This window comes from Chenopodium quinoa, unplaced genomic scaffold (genome assembly GCF_001683475.1).
Source record: "Chenopodium quinoa cultivar QQ74 unplaced genomic scaffold, ASM168347v1, whole genome shotgun sequence".
Classification (NCBI taxonomy): Eukaryota; Viridiplantae; Streptophyta; class Magnoliopsida; order Caryophyllales; family Amaranthaceae; genus Chenopodium; species Chenopodium quinoa.
In genome coordinates, this window is record NW_018744633.1 from 195,951 (window position 1) to 218,944 (window position 22,994).

A 22,994-nucleotide genomic window follows, 5' to 3' on the forward strand; every position below is an offset into this window, starting at 1 on the left:
AATATAAGAATTTAATTAATTTTGAACTAGAAGAATGAATGTTGTAGGTTGAACATGAAGGTTTTAGATAATATAGGTTGAAGATGAATATAAGATATTTTTGTTCAATTGTATAAAAGAAGCAAAAAAAAAAAAAAAAAAAAAAAAAAAAAAAAAAAAAAAAAACCTTTTGAACAAATTAATTAACCAAACTAGAGTTAATGACTTGATGACTATTTAATGACTAGACTTGATGACTGTGTAATGAATTGATGACTAGATTTGATGACTGTGTAATGACTTGATGACTAGACTCGATTACTGTGTTAATGACTTGATGACTAGACTTGATGACTGTTTTGTTGAGGTATCGAATTGGACGGCTAAAATTAGTCAATTAAAAAATAAATGGATGAGATTTAATCTCTTACCGTAGTCGTCCATAGTCGTCCGTAGTCATCTATAGTCGACGACTACGGTAGAAGCTTCGCTGAGTTAGAATATTACTTGCAATTTAAAAAATTTTGTAAAGAATTGATGAACCCAAACTTACTTTTCTGCATTTATTGTGAAAAATAGGAGCTGTAAGGAACCAAAAGCCAACAACACCTTTAAAGGAAGATATGTAGAAGTCAGCAGCACCACCAATTGAAGTGCCTATCTTGTCTTTGGATGAGCTAAAGGAAAAAACTGATAACTTTGGTACCTGTTTCTGGAAATAGAATGCTCCTGGGAGTTTTAGGGTAGTAAGGTATCAAGATGTCCTAGAGCTTGTGTCCGATTGTCCAAATGTTTTTCGGCTCTACCTAGCAAAGGTCTGTCTAAGAGCTCCGCCTTGATGTCCGAGAACTCGGCATGCAAAATAGAGAAGGTTAGCTGCCCCGGGGCCGGGAAAGCTCCTCTGATTCTTAAGTCAGCACATGTACTTTCTAAAGAGAGAAAGTAGAGAGAGAAGGTTAGAGAATTAGAAAAAAGTTACCATCATTAATAATTGGAGAGCTATTTATAGATGTATTTTCAAGTGGCAGAAGTTGTACTCAGTTGGACAGATTAGGGGTAAATCCGTACTTTGCTCTGACTAATGATGGGCTGGATCATGGGTATTTTTGTAATTCCAAGTTAATGGGCTTAGGACAATAGACTTGGCCCAAACATTTAGCCCCACACATGATATGGGAACGAGATCGCATGAAGTTTCGGATATCACGCGGAATGAAGATGAGAGACGCTGTCACATAGGCCGGAGTGGATCTTAAGACGTACGCGAGGGCTAAAACAAGCCCCAAGTGTATCTGAGGGCTAAAAATGAGCCCCAAGCAACTTGCAAGGGTAAAAACCAGCCCCAAGCAATGCATTGAAAGTACTTTAATTGAGATGACTGAGCAGTTTTGAGAGCTAAGCTTGATGACGGCTTATGGATAACGGATGGTTTTTCCCTTTTCAGAATATTTTCTTCAGGCTGAGCCCCATGTATATTGCTCAGGGCATGACTTATCTTGATAATATATTGAGAGGTAAGCCTTACGCTTAGCTAAGAGCCCATTTAGCTAAAGATACTGATATGGACCACCCTTTTTCCATTTCAACAACACGTATCCCTCTTCCTTTATTTGTCTTATGCAAATAATTAAAGTAGTTCACTTTTTCTTTTAATTCCTGGAAAACTTGTTGTTTCTCTTTGAAAATATCAATCGGTTTGCTCGTCTGTTGGAGGTCTGAAGTCTTGGTAGGCCTAGCCAAGAGAAGAACTATTTTCTTCTGTTTTAAATTGTTGTATTCGAGAAGATAGATTTGAGGGCTTTGAATCATCAAGCCTAGCTCTCGGATTTTCAGGCTATAATGTTGTTTTTTGGAATGCCGAACGGCTGAGGGGTGGCGCCCAGCCAAGCAAGCCGAGGGGGGAGCTGGGTGTAGCTTTGCGCTCGGGTTACTAAGATCCCAGGGCTTTATATGTTGTGCGCTCGACTTCGTCACATAGCTGAGGCGAGGGAACAAGGCCGAGCTGAGGGATTTTGTAAGTGGTATGAGGCCTAGCTGAAGGGTAGGATGAGAGATTAGAGCTAGGAGGAGCTATTGTGTGAGAGGTGAGATTTTCTTGAGTTGTAATGAGTAGGCAAGATGAGTGGAGGGAGGAGATGAGGGAGTAGACTTGTTGAGGGCCCATAAATAAGCATGCTGAAGGCCTTGAAGGGCTTGCTGAGAGGGTTGCTTGGTGTGCTGCTTCCAAGCTGGGCCCTCGGATCCAAGTACTTGGTCTAAAATTTCATTTTTTTCATTTCAATTTTTTTTTTTTAAATATATCGAAAGGTAGGCCGAGGTATGCTTAGTTGAATGCCGAAAGCCTAGGCCTACATTGTCCGAGGGCATTGCTTGAAGGAAAGCCAAGGGAAATGAGCTATTTTTTTTTTCTTTTATGCAGATAGACTGAGAGCTTGGGTGTTGAAGAAGAAAAAGTCAAGAGCTTTTATACCCTGGGCAAAGGTACTCAACTGAAAATAAAAAACCCAAGAAGCTTATACTTTGGGTCAAGGTCGGTGCTTTGAAAAATAAAAACCCAAGAAGCTTATACTTTGGGTCAAGGTCGGTGCTTTGAAAAATAAAAACCCATGAAGCTTATATCCCGGGCGGAGATAATTTGAGAACAAAACCAAGTCCTTTATACCCCTAGGCAGAGGTACCTAATAAATAAACCAAGTACTTTATACCCCATGTCGAGGTACTTTTAAAAATATCCCCAAAACCTTTATACCCCAAGAGGAGGAAGGTGGAGCTGAGAGAATGACTCAATAGGCTGAGCGGATGGAGGCCAAGTTGATAGTGTTACCCAATAGGCCAAGCAGAGGGAGGCCAAGCTGAGAGAGTAAATCAATAGGGCGAGCAGAGGGAGGCAAAGCTAAGAGAGTAACTCAATAGGGAGAGCGAAGGGAAGCCAAGCTGAGAGAATAACTCAATAAGCTGAGCAGAGGGAGGCCAAGCTGAGAGAGTAACCTAATAGGCCGAGCAGAGGGAGGCCAAGCTGAGAGAGTCATAAAGTAGGCCTAGTGAAGGGAGTTGAGGGCCTCTTCTAGGCTGAGAGATGGCGAGGGCTTGGCTTATCATGCTGAGGGTCAAGCTCACTCGAGGCCGAGGGCCTTGCTTCAAATACCAAGAGTGTGCTCGATTTGGGCCAATAATAAATTAATGTGCAAAGCAAAGACACGGCCAAGCTAAGATATTATTGAATAGGATGAGTGGAGGGATGCAAAGCTAAGAGAGTGATCATTAGGCCAAGCAAAGAGAGGCCAATAAAAGATAGGCCAAGCTGAGAAAGTCATTGATTAGGCCGAGCTGAGGGAGGCCAGTCTAAGGGAGAATTACTAAATAAGTCGAGTTGAGGAAGGCCAAGGTGAGAGAATGATTGAATAGGCCAAGTGGAGGGAGGCCAAGTTGAGAGAATCACTTGAATAGGTCAAGCGGAAGGATTAAAGAGCCAACTTTAGGCTGAGAGATGTCAAGGGCTTGACTCGCATTGAATAGATCTTCCAGCCTTGATGTTTTAACATTTAATTTTCTTGTGATGCACTTGGATATGTTATTTGCACTTGGCATCATCCCTTATATGTATGAGACTTTTATTCTGACTTTGCAATTGTAGGGAATAATTTCAAGCTTTAATCCCACTAGCTTGAACCCCACTTTGATCATACACTTAAGTACGGTGGCGTCCAAAAGGGAAGAAGATAGAGCAAAAGAGTCGCCAACAAGTTTTAGGAACTTGTAAACCGTTCACAGGGTGAAGGTTACACCCCTTAACGATCCAAGAGATCGTCATCTCCATAAGGTCTAGAACCAAATAAGGGTTCGGGGATGAAGGTACAAATCCAACCTAAAAGAGATTGAACCTGCCCTAATAATAGGCCTCTACTTTATTCAGATCGTATTCATGTGCACTTTTTAATTAACATGCAATCAATAGGATTAACCCTAAACCTGTTTATCTATGTTGGTTGAATATTAATGCACAAATAAATCTATTATTGGCGATCACTTGAAATTATAATCAAATTAACCCTAAACAAGATTATTAATTATCTTATTAAGCGTGATTACAAATACAAAATTCCCTTTAATCATGCAATAAAAGCCGTGATTAAGCAATAACAATAAATATCAAGCAACATAATAATCATAACAATAATTATAATTATAATCATAATCAATAATAATAGCAATAATATCATCATAATCCATAACCATTATAATCATAATCATGTCCATGTTAAAGCATAATAAAAATAGCAAGATCCTAGGCATGATACTAACAAGATTAATAACAAACCCTAGCATGTCACTAAGCATTAAAAATCAAATCTTTAGCCCTAACATGTTACTAACAATCATAAATATTAGGAAGAACATAGGAAGCATCATAACAATCATATTTAATATTAAAATTACCCTAGACATGATACTAGGAATATCATAATAACAATGTAAACATGATTTCTACATCATAATATCAATTAAAACCATTAAAGCACTTACTTTGATGCTTCGTACCTCTTTCTAATAACAAAATACACACGTTAGTAATTTCAAGGAAAATAATAAACAAACAATCAAATTAAATAATTGAAATAAAGATTTGGGACCAAACCCTCAGAAATTAAACCTTTCACGTCTAGGGCGAAGGCTACTTCGAATATGGCTAGGTGTTTCTAGATCTTGCAAATGCGGAATTTTGTTTTTGAGAAAAGGCTAGTTTAGAAAAAGAGAGAGAGAGAGAGAGAGAGAATAATCAAGAAAATCTTGATGAGAGTTGGTGAATGAAAATGGAGTTTTAATACGTTATTTATAGAGAAAATCAGCCAAAAAGATAAAATTAACAAAATAGAGTGACGCACAAAAAACAGAGCTGGCGCAAGCCCTGGCGCCAGGCACCAACACTAGCGCCAGGCGCCAGTGGCTAGCGCTAGACGCCAGGCCTGGTCCCAAGGTCCAATGCCTGGGGTCAGGCGTCAAGCCTGGTTTTAACGTGTTTTTGAAAATCAGATAAGTTTGCCGTACTGGAAGATAAAATCATATAATTTCCTCAAAAATGCTATTTGATTTTGATTAAACTCTGAAAAGTCAACAAAAGTCAATTTATCAATGCTAATTGAATTAGGAATGAAAAGAACCTTCTAGAAGAATCTAGAAGACTAAAACCATTCCTAATCGCATTAGGAATGATAAATCATATTAGGCCCTCCCCTAGATCATTGGGCCGTATATAAGGCTCAAACCGGGCCCAGTTTGGTAAATTGACCATAACTTCCTCAATATTCATCGGAATTGGGCTTATAATATATCGTTGGAAAGCTCTTGTGAAGCCCCATCCAACTACACTATTAGTGGACCCATATCATTGACCAACTAAACTGGATTGGCTGTTTTCTTAAAATAAGTTTTCAAAAACAGAGAGAAGAGAAAAGAAATAAAAACTTCCGCAACACTAGACCTTCCACACTTTCACTTCATTCGATTATCATTCAACGTGAAAGGTACTCATCACCGGGTTTGGTTTTGGGGAGACACATTTGGGTGTCTACAGAAGCCCCCACTTTGACTGAGTTTGGAGAAACGCAAGTTTCGAAAACGAAAGTCAAAGTAGCGATAGGGACGGAGAATGATTTAGAACGTTCTGCGATCCTAAATCACTCTTGTAACGCCGATACCTGCAAACTAGCGTTAGTTAAATAGATAAAAGAGTTAAGAAACGCGTATCTTGCAACGTCGAGCACACGTCTCTGAAAGTAACCGATTCGTTTTAATGACCTCCTGCAAGCCAAAGAATGCCATCCCGCTTGAAAACCGCTACGCCTGTAACTGCTTCCAAATTTGGAAGATTGCTTCGCCTTAAACGATCCTTCTCCGCTTTGATAATATTCCACGTCCAAGGGAATACCATCGAAGATTGCTTCTCTTGAAACAATCCTCAGTTGTTTGTGACAACTCTCCAAAATCTAGGGAATGCCACCTTGCTGTTTCGATGTTCACTCATCTCTAAACAAAGAGCTTCTTTTGGATATGTTCACGCGTCTCTGAACAAAGAGCTTCTTTTTGATATGACTCCAATTTCCGCTGTGATAGTCTTCAAAAAGATCACTGCTTTTATCCTTAATGCTTTTATGCTTGTACGTCGGCGCTTTGTTGCTTGTGAACCAGTATGTCGACAATCCTCTTTTATTTGGGAATAGTTGCCAACACAACTCTTGTATGATGTATGACAATCCGATTTAGGGAAAGTTGTCAATGTCATGTAACAATCCATCCTTGGAAACGTTGCCACGATGAAGCGACAATTCGTATCTGGGAAAATTTGCCAAAATCTAATTTTTGGGAAAAGTTGCTAATGCTTCATAACAATCTTTCATAAGAACTTTGCTATGATCGACAATCCACATCTTGGAATATAACTATTGAAAGCAATCCACCTTGGAAATTTTCCATTGCTATGCAACAATCCTTTTAGGAAAATATTGCCACACTTTGCAATCCGTGTCTTGGAACATTTGCAAAAAAGAGTCGACCGACAATCCACTTCGGGAAAATTTTCCATTTGATGAAATGAATGACAATCCACGTTGAGGAACCTTTGCCGAAATTTATGATGAGTAGAGACCTACGACAATCCTTTGGGAAATTTTTTTCATAAGGAACTGGGTGTATGACAATCCAATCTCGGAAAACTTGCCAATCGAGCCGATGAATGTATGACAATCCGAACTTGGAAAAACTTGCCAATAAGGAAGGAGCACGACAATCCAGGCTTGGAAACTTTTCCAGACATGACAATCCAATCTTGGAAAACTTTGTCGTTTAATAAGAATGCGCGACAATCCATATTTGGAAATATTGTCGTTTAAGTGCTTGCTTTTGAACCGATTGTAATGAGCCAGTGTTTTAGGCGCTTAAGCTAAGTGTGACGATTTTTTGCCAGGTCAATCACGTACTACGATTGTAATGAAGCCGACTACTAATCATGTCAATTTGCTTATAGGGGCTAACTGGCGTACCAAGGAACCCAAAATTTCTGCATGAGGTCGAAATCACCTTTTTGAGAGGCTTCGAGCTCTGTCGCTGCTGAAATATCTCTGGAGCCAAGAATTGGAGTAGGGTCTTCCCTATTCTGCTGCACCTGTATTTATTTTAGACTATAGAACTTTGCCAATCTCTTTAATTATCTTAGGGTTGACGTAAGGCTTAATGTTGCTTGACTCATTGACTTGACACGACTCAAGGTATAAACTTGATTCACTATGATTGACTGACTCGAGGTTGACTCGACTCGAAGTAAAATGACACGTGTGACTCGTGACCCGTGTGTGCATAGTGTTGACTCAATGTGACTCAAAAATGCCAAAAGAAAAAAATTTCCGTCATTTTCATGGAGGGTACCGACTTTATCCCGGAAAAGAAAGACGCGAAAAATAATCGAAGTTTTGAAGGTGCATGTTGAATGAGCTTAGTCAAATGTTATTTGATACTATCTCTCAAGGTGCAAGGATTAATCCATCCTTGGATATCTCAACTGTTGACTCAATGATGAAAGCATTTATGTAACTTAGGCACGGAGGCTAAGCACTTCATACTTCGTGATGCAATGATGATTATGATTGATGAGTGATGTTTATATGACAAGCTTCATCGTTAAGATTTCATGAAAAAGGGTTCCTAAGGGAAGTATATTTGGTCATGTATCTGTGCAATGTGTGATAGTGACACTAAAGCTAGGCCGCAAAGGCTAAGTGTGTGGAGAAAATATTATTGAAAAGAGTTAATGGTGGTGACTCTTAGGCTAGGTAAGCTAATGATATAAGGATCAAGCCCCCAAGTCTAGCTCTAAGTGAATAGGGATGAGCATTGGAGATCCCTTGATATGATCATGGTGTAAGTGTGTGAATGTGAATATGAATGCATTTTTTATTACGGCCGCACCTCAATGTGAGGTTGCCTACGTATCCGTTAGGAATCAGGTCGAACGTAGCTCTAGCCGAACCTTGCACAAGTGTGTATACCTCAAAAAGGTCTTTAAGGGTTGTAACGTGGTTAGGCTAAAGGTTGAAGAAGAAGGGGATAAAGGCTCAAAACCCTAGATAAGCCCGCAAGGTGTGCAACCTTGCTTTTGAATCTTTGTATTTTTATGCTTGAATTTCTATTATTTTTTTAGCTCTTTTATCTTTTGCTTCAGCATCTATTTTATTTTTATAAGCATGGGTAATCCCGATCATGCGGTCTATCACTCACTTGGTATTCATGTTTCTCAGGAACGGTACCGAGCACTCGATAAGAGACGCAATCTGAGACGTGTTCTTATCGAAGATATTTTCATATCAAAGACATTGGAACACTTACCCTTTTGTACACTTGTATTTATTTTTCTGCTTTTTCTTATTTTTGCTATTTTAATTTTTTTTGAATCACTCAAGTCTTTTTTAGAATTGCATAAGTTGCACACCATCCCATCCCAAGGTTAGGTAAATATGGGTTGAAAAAAGAAGGGTCTATCGTTAGACGAGGCTCAAAGTGGTTTATGAAGAAAGGATTGCATATTTGAAAAGTGAAAGGAGATATGATGTGGCTACAAGGGGTGCCTCAAATCATTGGTATACCTTGTACTTAGTTCGACATGGTTTTTTTTTTTTAATGCAATATAATGAAAAGGAAATAAATGCTCATTTTTATTAAAAGAAAAGGGAAAAGAAAGAATCTACAAAATTAATCTAAGGGAAAGGAAAAGGTGTCTATGCTAGACTTATTGGGGAAAGGAAAGAATGAAAAATAAATAGAAAAAAGAGGTCACGAAATCTTGTCGTTGAAGCTCGCCTCTATCTTGTGTTGTTTGCTCCGACATCATCTAGTCTTCTCGCTAGCTAAAGGCAATGGGATCTTATTTGCTTCTATGAGATCTTGAATGAGGTTTTGAAACCTGTAGCATTCATCAATAGTATGACCACGCCCTCGATGGTACTTGCAATAGGAGTTTGGATTCCATCTCGAAGATCAATTTTCTGGTGTTGGATCCTCGGTAGGGCCAATAGGTTTGATTAATCCTCGATCATAGAGATGATCGAAAGCAGCATCGTAGGTCATTCCAATGGGTGCGAACTCTCGCCTGGGTTTCCTTTTAGATCCTTGATTGTCCATGGCTAAGACATCATTATGGTCAAAGGTACTAACATTATTACTAGAGTGGGCGTTTTCGGAAGAAGAAGGATTTTCGTTCTTCTTTCCGTTCCAGCCACCGTGGTTACTATTGTTAGTAGTGTTTTGGGTGTTTTTGTCCCTCGGGAGAGTTACAACACGAAGACTGGTCCGGGGTGAGCTGTACCTGCAAAACAAACGAAGACACCAGATGGGTGGTGCTCCGCCTCCGACGCAAAAGTTAGAAACTTGAAGGGAGAAAAAGGTGCAGAAATTTAGGTAGGGATCTGCTCGGATTCCAAGCTCAGGATGTCTCTATCAAAGAGTAAATGTGTAATAAATGATCAAAACGTCCCCTTAAAAAGAGGGATATCTCCCTATTTATAGGGTCTTTGGGATTTGTGCCCCTGATTAGGTCACTATACCCTAATCAGTGGTGGGCTGCGCCGCTTTGCGGCTTTTCTCGGGATTTGGGCCTGAAGGCCGCCTTTTTTCCCTTATTTTCTGGAGTGACACGTGTCAAGCAGAGATTGGTGCACTTTGGGCCATCCTGAGGCTGACACGTGTCGTCCTCTGATTAGACCACGTGGCGGGGTAAAATTACCCTAAGCATTTGCCCCTCACAGATGTGACGTGGCACGCCACATGGCTTTTGTGACATGTGTCACGCTCCGATTGGCGGTAATTTTACCATTAAAGAGTAACCGTTCACCTTCCGGGTAAATTACGGAAATGCCCCCGTTTTTACCCTCTATATATAGTCGTTTACCCTCATAATTTTGGTACGCTTATAAAATTTTTTATAGAGAGAACTTTGAGAGAGCAGACGTCACCCGTTTGAGTCAGGCGCAAGCAACAAAGCTCGTCTTCCAGAGACCCAGCCGGACCCGCCTAGTTTCAGATATCTCTTCAAAAGGTACCGTCTCTGCTTCTTTCAGCTCTTTTTCTTTTTTCACCGCTTGTACATATTTCTTGCAATAAATGGATGCATCACCAACACACACGGCACAGCCTAGGTTAGAGTCCAGCCGGTCACCAGGGACGACTAAGTCAAGGACTTGGAGTGTCGTCTCGGGGTGTTGGGACCACCCTTTGCCTCAGATTCCGACCAGTTACGTGTCTGTGCAGGACACAATGGCTCGGATAAAGCAGACGACAACTGATCCAAATTACAAGAGCGAAGGCTCAGGCGGCCAAACGCATGAGGGAGAAACGTCTGGTCAGGGAGGCCAGACGGCTCTGGAGAGATCCCCTCCGAGCGCCCCTTCAACTCCTGCTGATTCCTTCTTGGAGGAATGCGACCAAGGCGGCGACGAGGCCGCCTCTGCCCCCTTGAATCAAAGTGAGGAGGAGATGGAGAGCGACAGCTCCGCCTCTACCTCTGAGAGTAGTGACGACTTACCCCCGCTTCCGGATCGCGAGGAGGAAGAAAGGAAAAAGTGGAACGAGAAGGATGATCCCTTCAACATCCACGTCTCCTCTAAAGACCGGATCCAAATGGAGGAGAACTTGAAGAATTTCACCCAAATACACCCGCTAGGAGACGGGTATAGAATCCGGGTGTCGCCTTAGAATAGCACCATCGCCTGGGAGAACGATGAACAGAACGCCAACATCTATTTTGGCTGTTATGAGGCGGCGTTCAAGGCTGGTCTCCGCTTTCCCCTTCACCAGACGGTGAAGGCAATTTTGAGAGGCTACGACCTCGGAATCTGGTAACTTACCCCCAACTCTTGGACAAACATTCTGGGGTATGTTGCCGCCTGCGAGTTTTAGGGGCTTAACCCCGGCTGGGAGGCTTTTGCGAGTATGAACTATCTTAGCAGAAGCCTAGGCGGCTGGAGGGCGTGGTACACTCTATCCACGCAGCCTCAATATATGATGACCTTGGACAAGGTCTCGAAGTTCGATGGCTGGAAGCACATGTTCTACCTGATGTCAGCCCCAACCAGACGGGAAAATTATGAATTCCGTCTGTACAATAAGAAGCCCGACTTGTTAAGCAGGAAGTGCGCTCTTCCCCGGATCCCAGAGGAAGATTTTAACAAGATAATTGAGGCAAACTTTTTCGGCCTCACAGACGCAACTCTGTCAACCGGGAAACAATAAAAGTTCCCAAGAACTGGATCCCCAAGAGCGCCTGGTTCAGGGATGAGTGTTTCCTAGCCGCCTGCGGGCTAGGGCACATGTTTACAAAACGTATGCGCCCGAGTTTATATCCGTCTGTAGTAATTTTCTATCGGAATTGATTTATGATATTGAACAATTTCTTTCTTTTTGCAGAAGAAGCATTAAACATGTTGTAGTCAGAGAAAACTCCCAAGCGGTCTTCTGCAACCATCCGCAAAGATCTTGCGGAGAAAGTTGCGGCTGAGGTCAAGGCCAAGGTATCAAACGCCTGACCCTTTCACAAATTGATCCTTTAAAATCATTTTTCCTGGATGCTAACCTTAACTTTGGTTATTTTTGCAGGGAGGAGAGGTTGGAAAGTCGTTTGAGAAACAACTCAAACGGGCTAGGGAGGAGAACCCTGCCATTCTCAACAAAATAAAAAAATCCACCTCTGCATCAACTCCTGGTGCCTTAGCCGGGCATCAGCAGATGCGGATAGCGGGGTGACTCGAGAAGGTAGGCAGCAGCCTGTGCCTTGATCTTGTCTACCCCTTATCGGCAGTCGCGGGGTTCACCACGCCTGTAAGCGGTTCCCGCTTGGCCGGCTCTGAAGGTAAGAACCCTTTTGAATCCCCGCTTGAGCTGGGGTGGCCTTTACGGGTGAAATCGCACTCTTAACAGACGTCATCTTCAGACGGCCGACAACAAATAGGTGTCGCCTTAGTCTCGCACTCATCACGTATTGATTGTGGTGCAGATCAATCTCCCCGCTGGCTAGACGTCTAGAAGCATGCCAAGGCCATGCTGGAAGCCGTCCGGAAGAGGGATAAGGAAAATATCCCTAGGATAGAGACGTTCAATCTTGAACGCATTCTATCCCTTCTGGCTGAGGTAAGACACTTGTCAATCCAATTTTGTTTTTTCCAAGTGTTTTATCCCGCCTGCCATACTTATACCGCCTGTCTTTTTGCAGGCCATGCTGCGGGTGGACGGACTCAAACGTCCTTATTCCCGCAAACGGGAAGAGGTAAAAAGGGCCAAGAAGTCCGCCATAGACGCTGATAATATTGCTTTACACTCGACTATCGTAAATGAACTTGAAACTAAAGCAATAATTATGACACAGGCGTCTAGAATCCAGCAGCTGGAGTCAGATCTGAACACGGCCAATCAGCGGGAGACGGATGCTGAGACGGCTAAGAAGGAGGCGGAGGAGGCCCAAAAGAAGGCGGACGAGAGCGCCAAAAAGGCTGGTGAGGCGCTCAAGAAGGCCCAGACGGACCTTGGCACACTTAAAGGTGTTTCCGAAGAGAACACCAAACTGAAGACCAAGGTTCAGAGGCTGGAGAAGGAGGCTGCTCAGGCTCAGATAAACTTTGCAGCAACCCTGGAGGCGGAGCAAAACCGCCTTGTTGCTGAGAGTGACGCTGACAATGACGCCCGGATGAAGATCACCTGGGCTGCCCTGTACCCGGACGTGGATTATGGCGTCTGGGCATTGGCTCACAGGTACGCCGAGGACGTGGTGTACTTGCGAGAACAAGGTGAGCCAGAGCCTGCCTCTTTCGAAGCCTGGGTCAACTCCAACAACGAGCCGCCCGCGCCTTAGCTTCCTGGTCCTAGTGAAGCACGGGAGATACCCGCAGATGATGAGGAGAAGGAAGACCGGGAGGCACCGTCTGCAGGCCAGAAGTGACCATTTAGCGGCAGTATGCCAATCTCTGCTTTTTTTTATTTTTTCTTTTATTCAGCGGCTGTATGCCAAAACTTGCTTTTTCCGGCCTGCGTGCCGAGTATCCTTGTATTTACAGGCTGTGGAGCTGTGTTAATTAACAATTTCTTTCTTCCGCACGGGGTCCGGTTAACATTTTAATCCACTACTACCGTTTGGTTTGGTGAACTTTATTAAATGCACCGACTGAGTCGGTGTTTATCATTTTGCATCTGAATTTTTATTTTGTGCAAATTTTTATTTTTCATTTTTGCCTAACTTATCAAAAGCATGCGGCGATTTTTCATTTTTGCCTAACTAATCAATAGTCCGGCTGTCCTTGCCCCTGGACGGCTGTGTGGTTGGTTTCAAGTGGAGTTGGTTGATTGACTTGAAAACGTCTGATGCTGTAAAGAGCATGATATGTTTGCAAGTCGATTAATCACAATAGTGATTGCCCCAAACCAAGTGCACAGCCGTACACCAACAAGCGTTCCAGTTACTACACAGACGACGTTTGTCCGTCTAGGTTGAGATTTCATAGCCATTGAACAACTCTTTTGCCCCAATTGGGGTGGGAAGTGCAATTTTGGAATAGATAACCTAAGTGAAACCTTCAGCCGGTGACCGACTGATGCCCCATGGCATCCGGTATTCGGCAACTTGATCATTCTTCACAGGTCATTTTGGTTAGACGGCTATGAGTTGACCAATTAGGTCGTTCAATCTTTGTCGTCTGCATGGGTACGTAGAACCGACAAATAGTCTGTTCTCTACGACGATTGCACCCGGAGGGGTGTCGCCGGACGCCTTTGTCCATGTTGGGATAGGCGATTTTATAAAATGAGCAACCATCCGGCCATTTTAGCCTCTGGTCTTGTTTGAGACCGGTTGTATAGCCACTAAACGTTTTTGTGCTTAGTTTTTAAAGTATTGAATTTACACTAAGTATCGAACTCAGTTTTTTTAAACAAACGAGTCTGTCTGGGTATTACCCAGGCGGATAAGCAATTATTTAATCTTACCAGGTATCAAACTTGGTTAGGTAAAAGAAAAATTCGTCTGAGTATTATCCAGGCGGATAATCAGACTTAGTTAAATGAACAAAGTATCAAACTTAAATAAACACGCGATCCGAATATCCGAGTATTACCAAGGCGGTCAAGCAAAGGTAACCTTTACTAAGTATCGAACTTAGTTAGGTAAATTAAAAATCCGTCTGGGTATTACCCAGATGGGTAATCAAACAATAACTCAATTTTTCAAACAAAGTCTGAATCTTCATTAATTGACTCACTGTTTACAAAAAGTTTACATTCTCAGAAGTAGTACTTTTTTAGATTGTCTACATTCCAAGTTCTAGGCAGGCGCCTGCCGTCTGGAGTTTCCATGCGGTAGGTGCCGTCCCTTACTTCTTCATATATCCGGTAGGGGCCTTCCCAATTTGGGGTTAGCTTTCCCTCCATTTTTCGTAACACTAAGTCGTCAACTTTCAAAGGACGCTTGTGTACTTTTTTGTTGTAGGCTCTCGTCATTCTCTGACGGTAAATCTCATGACGCAAGGCGACATTGCCCCTGTGTTTTGGGAGTGAATCCAATTCCAGGCGCATTGCTTCCAAAATTGCCTCTTCATCATATAGCATGACTCTAAGAGTCGGCTCGTAATCTTCGATGGGCAAGACGGCTTCAGCACCGTAAACCATGAGAAATGGGGTTTCACTGGTTGCCCCCTTTGCTGTTGTCCGGATGGCCCATAGGACATGGATTAACTCTTCTGCCCATAAGCCTCCGGCTCTTTCTATTTTCTTCTTAATGCTGTCTGAGATGAGTTTATTGAAGGCTTCAACTTGGCCGTTTTCTTGGGGCCGGCCAACGGATGCAAAATAGCTTGAGATCCCCTGATCTCCCAACCAAGTTTTTAGCCGAGGCATCTCGAACTGGGGACCATTATCAAACACCATAGACATAGGTACCCCATACCGGGTGATAATGTTTTTCCAGATGAAGGAAATCACGTCTGAGGTTTTGATGTTTTTAACCGCCTCAGCTTCTACCCACTTGGTGAAATAATCCACAGCCACTAAGATGTAGCGCTTTCCGCCTGGAGCAAGCGTGTAAGGACCTAAATTGTCCATGCCCCATTTTGCAAACGGGATTGGGCTGTGGATGGCCATCAGATCAGTAGCCGGACGGTGAATGAGTTTGCCAAATTTTTGGCACTTGTCACATTTCTTCACCAACTCCTTGGCGTCTGCCTCAAGAGTGGGCCAAAAATAGTGTCGTCTGGCTCTGACGGCTAGGGACTTGCCGCCTATGTGAGAGGCGCAGAATCCCGAGTGCAAGTCTTCGAGAACTTCTTTCCCCTTTTCTGGGGTGACACACTTCAACAAAGGCTTCAGAAACCCCGCCTTGAAGAGTTCTCCATCTTTCAACTCGAATCTTGCAGCTCGCTTTTTCAGAACGCCTGCTTCCTGTGGCGAATCAGGAAGTGTGCCATCTGAGAGATAGGCCCGGATGCCATCCATCCAGGTAGAGCTTCGGTCCAGAATTCCAACGGGATCCTCATAGATGCTTCTCTTTTCCAAAACTTCCCAGAAGACTGACCGAGGCGTATCATGGCAGGCGGAAGACGCCAGTTTTGACAATGCATCCGCCTGATTGTTTTCCGACCTAGGCACCTGATTCAGCCGGAATTCCTCAAGTGCCTTGGTCTCCTCTTTGACTGCCTAAAGATATTTAATCATAGCCGGATGAGTAGCCTCGTAGCTTCCCTCATACTGGCTAACAACCAGTTGAGAATCAGAGTAGGCGTCAATTTTCATAGCCCCTGCCGCCTTACACATGCGAATACCGGCTAGCAGGGCTTCATATTCCGCCTCATTGTTAGAGGCCTGAAATTTAAAGCGTAGTGCATATTCAAATCTGTCCCCCTCAGGAGACTCGTAGTTTACGCTTGCACCACAGTCGTTCTTTGTAGAACTCCCGTCTAAATACACTTTCAAAACCTGATCAAGATTATCCGGAGCCACCGGACGGGTCATTTCAACAATGAAGTCGGCAAACGCCTGACCTTTCACTGCCTTTCTTGGTTCGTAAGTGATTTCAAGACTTTGCATTTTAATAGCCCATTTCAACATCCTCTTGGATGAGTCCAAGGTAGACATTGGCCGCTTGAGTGGCTGGTCGGTGTAAATCACTACCGGATGTGCCAGAAAGTAGGGCTTCAATTTTTTGAAAGCCATATACAGAGCAAGGCCAAATTTTTAAACCATGGGATACTGGAGTTCAGCATTTTTAAGAACATGGCTAATGAAGTAGACCGGGAGCAGCACGCCGTCTCGCTCAGCAAGGAGAACGACACTGAGGGCATGATCTGAGACGGCTAAGTACATGTACAACGTCTCCCTAAGTAAAGGACTGACCAACCTAGGTAGAGAATGTAAATGCTCTTTCAACCTCTGGAATGTCGTCTCAGCATCATCCCCCCATTCAAATCTGGTCTACTTTCTGATTGCTTGGAAGAAGTAGAGGCACTTGTCGCCTGACCGGCTGAGGAACCTCCCCAGGGCGGCAAGACAGCCGGTAAGTCTCTGCACTTCCTTGACAGAACGGGGTGACTTCATGTCTATCACCGCCTGTATCTTTTCAGGGTTATCCTCTATCCCCCTTTGATCAATCAGGAATCCGAGAAACTTCCCAGACTCAACACCAAAGACGCATTTCTTAGGATTTAACATGACCTTATGCCGCCTGAGGGTGGTGAATTTTTCTCGGAGATCAGCAAGGTGATCCGTCTGGAGCTTGGATTTGACTATCATATCATCAATGTACGCCTCCACATTCCTCCCAATCTGATTAATGAATACCGTATTAATCATTCTTTGGAAAGTGGCAGGCGCATTTTTCAAGCCAAACGGCATCACAGTATAACAGAATAACCCCTGATCAGTGACGAAGGCCGTCTTCTCTTGATCTTTCTTCCACAGGGGCATCTGATGGAAGCCGGAGTAGGCATCCATGAAGCTCATCAAGGCGTGACCGGCTGTAGAATTGACCAGACTGTCGATCTTTGGAAGCGGGTAACTGTCCTTTGGACACGCCTTGTTGAGGTCTGTGTAATCAACACACATGCGCCAGGTCCCATTCGGTTTCTTAACAAGGACCACATTGGCCACCCAGTCGGGAAAATTACAAGGCCAGATGAACCTAGCGTCTAGCAGATTTTTGACTTCGGCAGCTGCCGCCTGACTTCTTTCCTCACCGTGGTTTCTTTTCTTTTGCCGGATGGGCTTCTTTTTAGGATCCATGGCGAGCTTGTGGACAGCAAGATCCGGGCTGACGCTTGGCATCTCTTCCACTTCAAAGGAAAAAATGTCTTTGAATTCCTTCAGCAGAAGGTGCAAGTCTGCACCCAAAGTAGCATGAGCGACCGTCCCAACCTTTACAGTATGTTCCGGACGGCTGTCATCCAGAACGAGATCAATGCTTTCACCAGCCGGTTGGGGACGGAGCTCATCTGAGCATTCATCGGTCAGTGATTGCTATTTTTTCTCCTTCTTCACCTCCACCAGCAGAGGTGCCTTTCTTTTCTTTCCGGCTGCTGGTGGGGCAGGTGCTGGATCAGCATCCTTGACATTGTCAAGGTCAATTGGTTCCTGATCTCCTGGGGCCACAGTGTCCCTGACGGCTGAGAGATAGCACTCTCGGGCCGTCTTCTGATCCCCATTCAAGGAACCAACAGAGCCGTCATCCCTCTCATATTTGATGAGCATCAGAGACGGGATGATTACTTCCTTGGCTACGTTGAGGGTTGGCCGGCCAAGGATAATGTTGTAGGCGGTCAACTCCTCAACGACCAAGAATCTGACGACAATATGTCGTCCCTAGCCTTTCTCTCCTAGCCGGATGGGCAAGTCAATTCTTCCGGCTGGGTAAACCATCCCACCCCCAAAACCAACCAAGGGGTGGGTGACCGGATGCATGCTGCTGACATTGTATTTCAGCTTTTGCAGGCACCGGAGGCTGATGATGTCAGATGAGCTGCCGGTGTCAATAAGGATCCGTCCAACCAGCTGGTTGGCAACCTTACATTCAATGACAACTGGGTCGTCATGCAGACGGCGGACGCTGCCCCTATCCTTCTTATTAATCAAGACGTCTGGGAAGGAGACGCTTGCAGACGCCTGCTCATCCTCATCCTTGTCCATCTTTCAAAGATGGCTTTTGGTGCCCCGGATGGTAGGGCCACCACAAGAAAATTCGCCTGCTATTGTGTAGACCGACTCCTTATCGGTATCCGAGCTACTAGCAGGTTGGGGGGTAGTCTTGGAGGACTGACCCTTGTTTTTCTTTTTTTCCCCGGCTGGGGACTTTGAAATGTAGGACTTCAACAACCCTTTGTCAGCCAGACGGTCCAACGCCCGCTGAAGACTGAAGCAGTCGTTGGTGTCATGGCCAACCTCCTCATGGAACTGACAAAATTTATTTTTGTTTCGTGACTGGACAAAACTCTTCATAGGATTCGGCTTCTCAATGGACAGCCGGTCCTTTACCTCCATGAGGATGGAATTGCAGTCTTTGTTAAACTCGTACTTGGAGACGTACGGTTTAAACTCTTTCTTTTTCTTCTAGGACGGCTGGTCAGAGTCAGTAACAGCCCAGACTTCTTTTCTTTTCTTGCTCTCTTCTTTGTTTTTGGCCGGCTGAGCAGACCGGCTGTCTTTCGGTTTGTCGGACTTCTTGGAGTCCGACTGATTACCAGGCGAGCAGAGGTCGGTAGCTTGAATGTAGCTTTCCGCCTCCCTCAAGGCCGCCTGTAAGGTGAAAGCCCCTTTTCTGACTAGGTCGAACTTAAAATTCGACCTGTCTCTTAGACCCTTAAAGAAGTCTGTAAAAGCTACCTCGTCAGACAATCCTTGGATCTGAATTCTGATCAGATTGAAACGCCTGACATAGGAGCGCAGCCCTTCTCTCTCTCCCTACTTAACAGTGCTCAAATCAAGGCTTGTTTTCTTAGCAGGGATGTTCATTGAGAAGTTGGAAGCAAACAGGAAGGCGAGCTTCCTGAAACTGTCGATGGACCCGGCCGACAAGTTGTCAAACCATTATTGGGCGATGCCCTTCAATGTAGCCGGGAAGCACCGACACCAAGTGGCGTCATCCAACCCCTGTAGATACATGAGGTTGGTGTAAGCCATGAGGTGGTCTTCCGGATTGGTGGTACCGTCATAGGTACCAACCAACACATTCTTAACCTTGGATGGCTGAGCCGCTTCGGTTATCTCCCGGGTGAACGCAGAAGGCTGTTCACCCAGGTGTAGCAGACAAAGCTTCCAGTCCAATGGCTGGACATTTGGATATGCCGCCTGACCTCCAAAGAGGGCCGGCTGCATAAAGTTAGGGGATACTGTCCGTAAGCCTGAGTAGGCACGTACGGTACAGCTCCAATCATGTGAGGGCCAGAATGGACGGTATTACCGCCTGTCTGACTCTCATGCAAGGAAGATGCATTCCCGGCAAAGGTATTGTTGAAGCTGTCTGGAAAGTTCGACGTTGAAGCCGACTCAGACAGCGACTGGTTTCTCTTCCGGTTAATGATCTCCCGGGCATCAAGAGTTGATTTTTTACTTCTCACCGGCTGTTGAGTCCGGCGGGAGTTATTGTTATTCCCCTTGGGGAGAAGAATTTTTGACTAGTCAATGGTCCCACCTGTCTTCTCCTTTGGATGGGGAGTTGGCTGCCGATTTTTTTACTGACTTCCCCTTTTCCAGAGGAGTCTTCTTAGCCGACTGACCTCTACTTGGACCAGCCCGGCTCTGGGTGATCAGCTCTTTAATTTCACCCTTGAAACTCGTCATGAATCTCATGAGCTCGTCCCGAGTGACAGGCGCTGATCCAGCTGTCGTTTGGGTTTCCCCTTCCGGCTGCCCAAGGGCTCTACTTGCACCCGCCTGGGAGGCACCCCGCTCCAGAGTCTCCTGGGCCGGATGCGCTTGATTCTGAGAGAGCCGTCCTCGGCTGTAAAGGTTTCGACCTGAGGATCTTCATCCTCATAGTCTGTAAAGACTTCTGGGTTCACCCAGACGGTTAGGGGGTGGTACAGACTCTTGAACCATCTTCGAGGTACTCTCCCCATAGACAGCGCCAAACGTTTTGGGTGTTTTTGTCCCTCGGGAGAGTTACAACACGAAGACTGGTCCGGGGTGAGCTGTACCTGCAAAACAAAGGCAGACATCAGATGGGTGGTGCTTCGCCTCCGACGCACAAGTTAGAAACTTGAAGGGAGAAAAAGATGCGGAAATTTAGGTAGGGATCTACTCGGATTCCAAGCTCAGGATGTCTCTATCAAAGAGTAAATGTGTAATAAATGATCAAAACGTCCCCTCAAAAAGAGGATATCTCCCTATTTATAGGGTCTTTGGGATTTGTGCCCCTGATTAGGTCACTGTACCCTAATCAGTGGTGGGCTGCGCCGCTTTGCGGCTTTCTTGGGATTTGGGCCTGAAGGCCGCCTTTTTTCCCTTATTTTCTGGAGTGACACGTGTCAAGCAGAGTTTGGTCCACTTTGGGCCATCCTGAGGCTGACACGTGTCGTCCTTTAATTGGACCACGCGGCGGGGTAAAATTACCCTAAACAAGTAGCTTTTTGCTTTGCGAGGTCGTCTTCGATCTCGATACCTATGTCATAGACGACCTTGAAAGTATTCAAGTTGTGTTGATATATTAAATGTTTCGAATACTTCTCTTGGAGATTCTTGATAAACGTCCTCACAGACTCCTTTTCGGTGGGGACCTCAATCATCTTAGCGGAAGTTTCCCTCCATTTATTAAAGAAAGAAGTAAAACCTTCATTCTCTTTTTGTCTTAGAATCTCAAGTTGTCTATGGTCGGTTTCAACTTGGATATTGCACTTGTACCTATCAATGAAAGCGTTTACTATCGAATCCTAGGTAGAGGTTTTCTCTTTGTCAAGGGAGAAGAACCATTGTTGGGAAACGGTTTCGAGAGATAGTGGGAACAGAGAGGGGAAATCCTTCTTATCGATTCCCTTAATGTTCATTATAGTTTCGAAAGCTCTTAGATGAAAATAAGGGTTATCAGTTGCCTTGAATTTAGGGATGTCAGCGGCGTTGAACTTATGCGGAAGAAGTTCCTTGTCCAGCGAGACCCCTTGTGAACTCATGCCCTGAAATTTATAGTCACTAGATAGCTTGCTTAGACTCTCTTGCATGAGACTCATTTGTTGTTGCTTCACGGGATCATCGATCTTGAGTGTGAGTAGCTTCAGTGTCTCAGTCACGTTAGTCAATTGACTCCTAAGTTCATTAATTCCTCTTGAGTTGCCATTATCTTCTTAGCCTTCCTCTTTTGACGAATCGGTTTATCAAAACGTGAGACTTGAACAAAGAGGTTGTCCTTGATTAATCGCCCTTCTTTCCTCGACCAAGTACTGTGGAAAAGGAAATTGGGGATATTTATTGTTAATTATTTGACTCAAACTTCATTCAAAATGCAATGGATGGAGGAAGTGAAGAAATATTGGAATAGAATGTGAAAAAAAAAAATATGATGGAGGTGGAGGGATATGAAGAATTAGGAATAGAATGTACCCCCCAACTCAAATGACGGAAAAAAACCGACTCATGCATGAACCTAATACATGGTCATGGTGATGTGTACTCAAAGTGTGTGCTAAGACTAGTGAATGTAGGTGACATGTTAAGACTCGTGTCATGACCATGTGGCTAGACTATGTGACTAGACTCAAGCAAAGACTAAGTTAAGACTTCACGTATATGCATTAAACTGGACAGACTGTGGTATTTTAGTCATAACTTTTTATCTGTGACTTTTATTTGGATGAAACCAACGCCAAATTAAAGATAAAACTCGGGGCTACAGATCCATAGGTTGTACGACTCTTAGTTCTTCCTAGAACTCCGGCTATGAGCAAAATAAGTTGACGTTTGTGCAATATACGGGAATAAAAATCCGGGTTGACTTAAAGGAACTATGACTCGATTTTATGTTTATTTATTAGTTCAAATTAATTAATTAATTAATTAATTAAACAAAGTCCTTTAGTCATTAATCAATTTATTTGGTCTTAACACAAGTCAAACAAACGGTTAAGAAAACATAGAATATATGCACAATAAATAATGCACAATTAGTCAAGTAGGCACAATATGATGCAATGAGTTCGCAACCTAACCATGGCTCTAGTTCTCTAAAGTTCGGGATATGGTTTAGTCAATAGAGGGTCCATGGTTAATTGTCCGGATGCACCGCGCAGAAGCCTAACCATGAAGGGTTGGCGCGAGTGGATGGGACACCGCGAGCTTTAGAAAAAACTCGCTTCCATGGTTTGGTGAATTCAACATCTCAGATGTACCCTTTGTTGCACGGAGCGTTCAATCGGGTAGATGGAGCATGAATTCCCAAAGGGTTATGTCCATATGTAGAACACATATGGGTTTCAGAAAAGTGAGAAAAATTCAATCATGAAGTAGGATCGAGCAAACAATATGAAAAACCGGTCGAAATTAGAACGCATATTTCTGCCTCGGTATTGGGGGAAATTGGCGCCCGCAAACAGAGACTGGCGCCAACTTTTAACTGTAGCGCCTGGCGCCAATACTGGCGTCTAGCGCTACGACTAAAATGCTGGCACCAAGCTCTGGCCCCTGACGCTACTTCCCACATGCCTCAGCAGCTTTCTGTGCTCGATAAAATTTTCCAGTTTCGCGCGGTGTTATTTCGGTCCTAGTTGTGAAAGATATTTCTCAAATTTCCTACGTGTAAAATCCTATGTTTTTAACTCATTATGGATGGTCGTTCCAATGAGATCTATTTTATGCATATGACAATAATGTTAATCATCCACTCATTCTAAATCATTGCCGAAACAAATTCAGGAATTTAAATAGAAATCCTACCCAGCGGAGTCGCCAAAAACTGTAGGGAATAATTTCAAGCTTTAATCCCACTAGCTTGAACCCCACTGTGATCATACACTTAAGTACGG

At 44.0% G+C, this 22,994-nt stretch overlaps 1 pseudogene; it reads left to right on the forward strand.

Annotated features, from left to right (window-relative positions):
- The first annotated feature begins 283 nt into the window (after positions 1-283).
- LOC110701537 overlaps positions 284-22,994 on the forward strand; it is a 33,774-nt pseudogene continuing 11,063 nt past the window's right edge.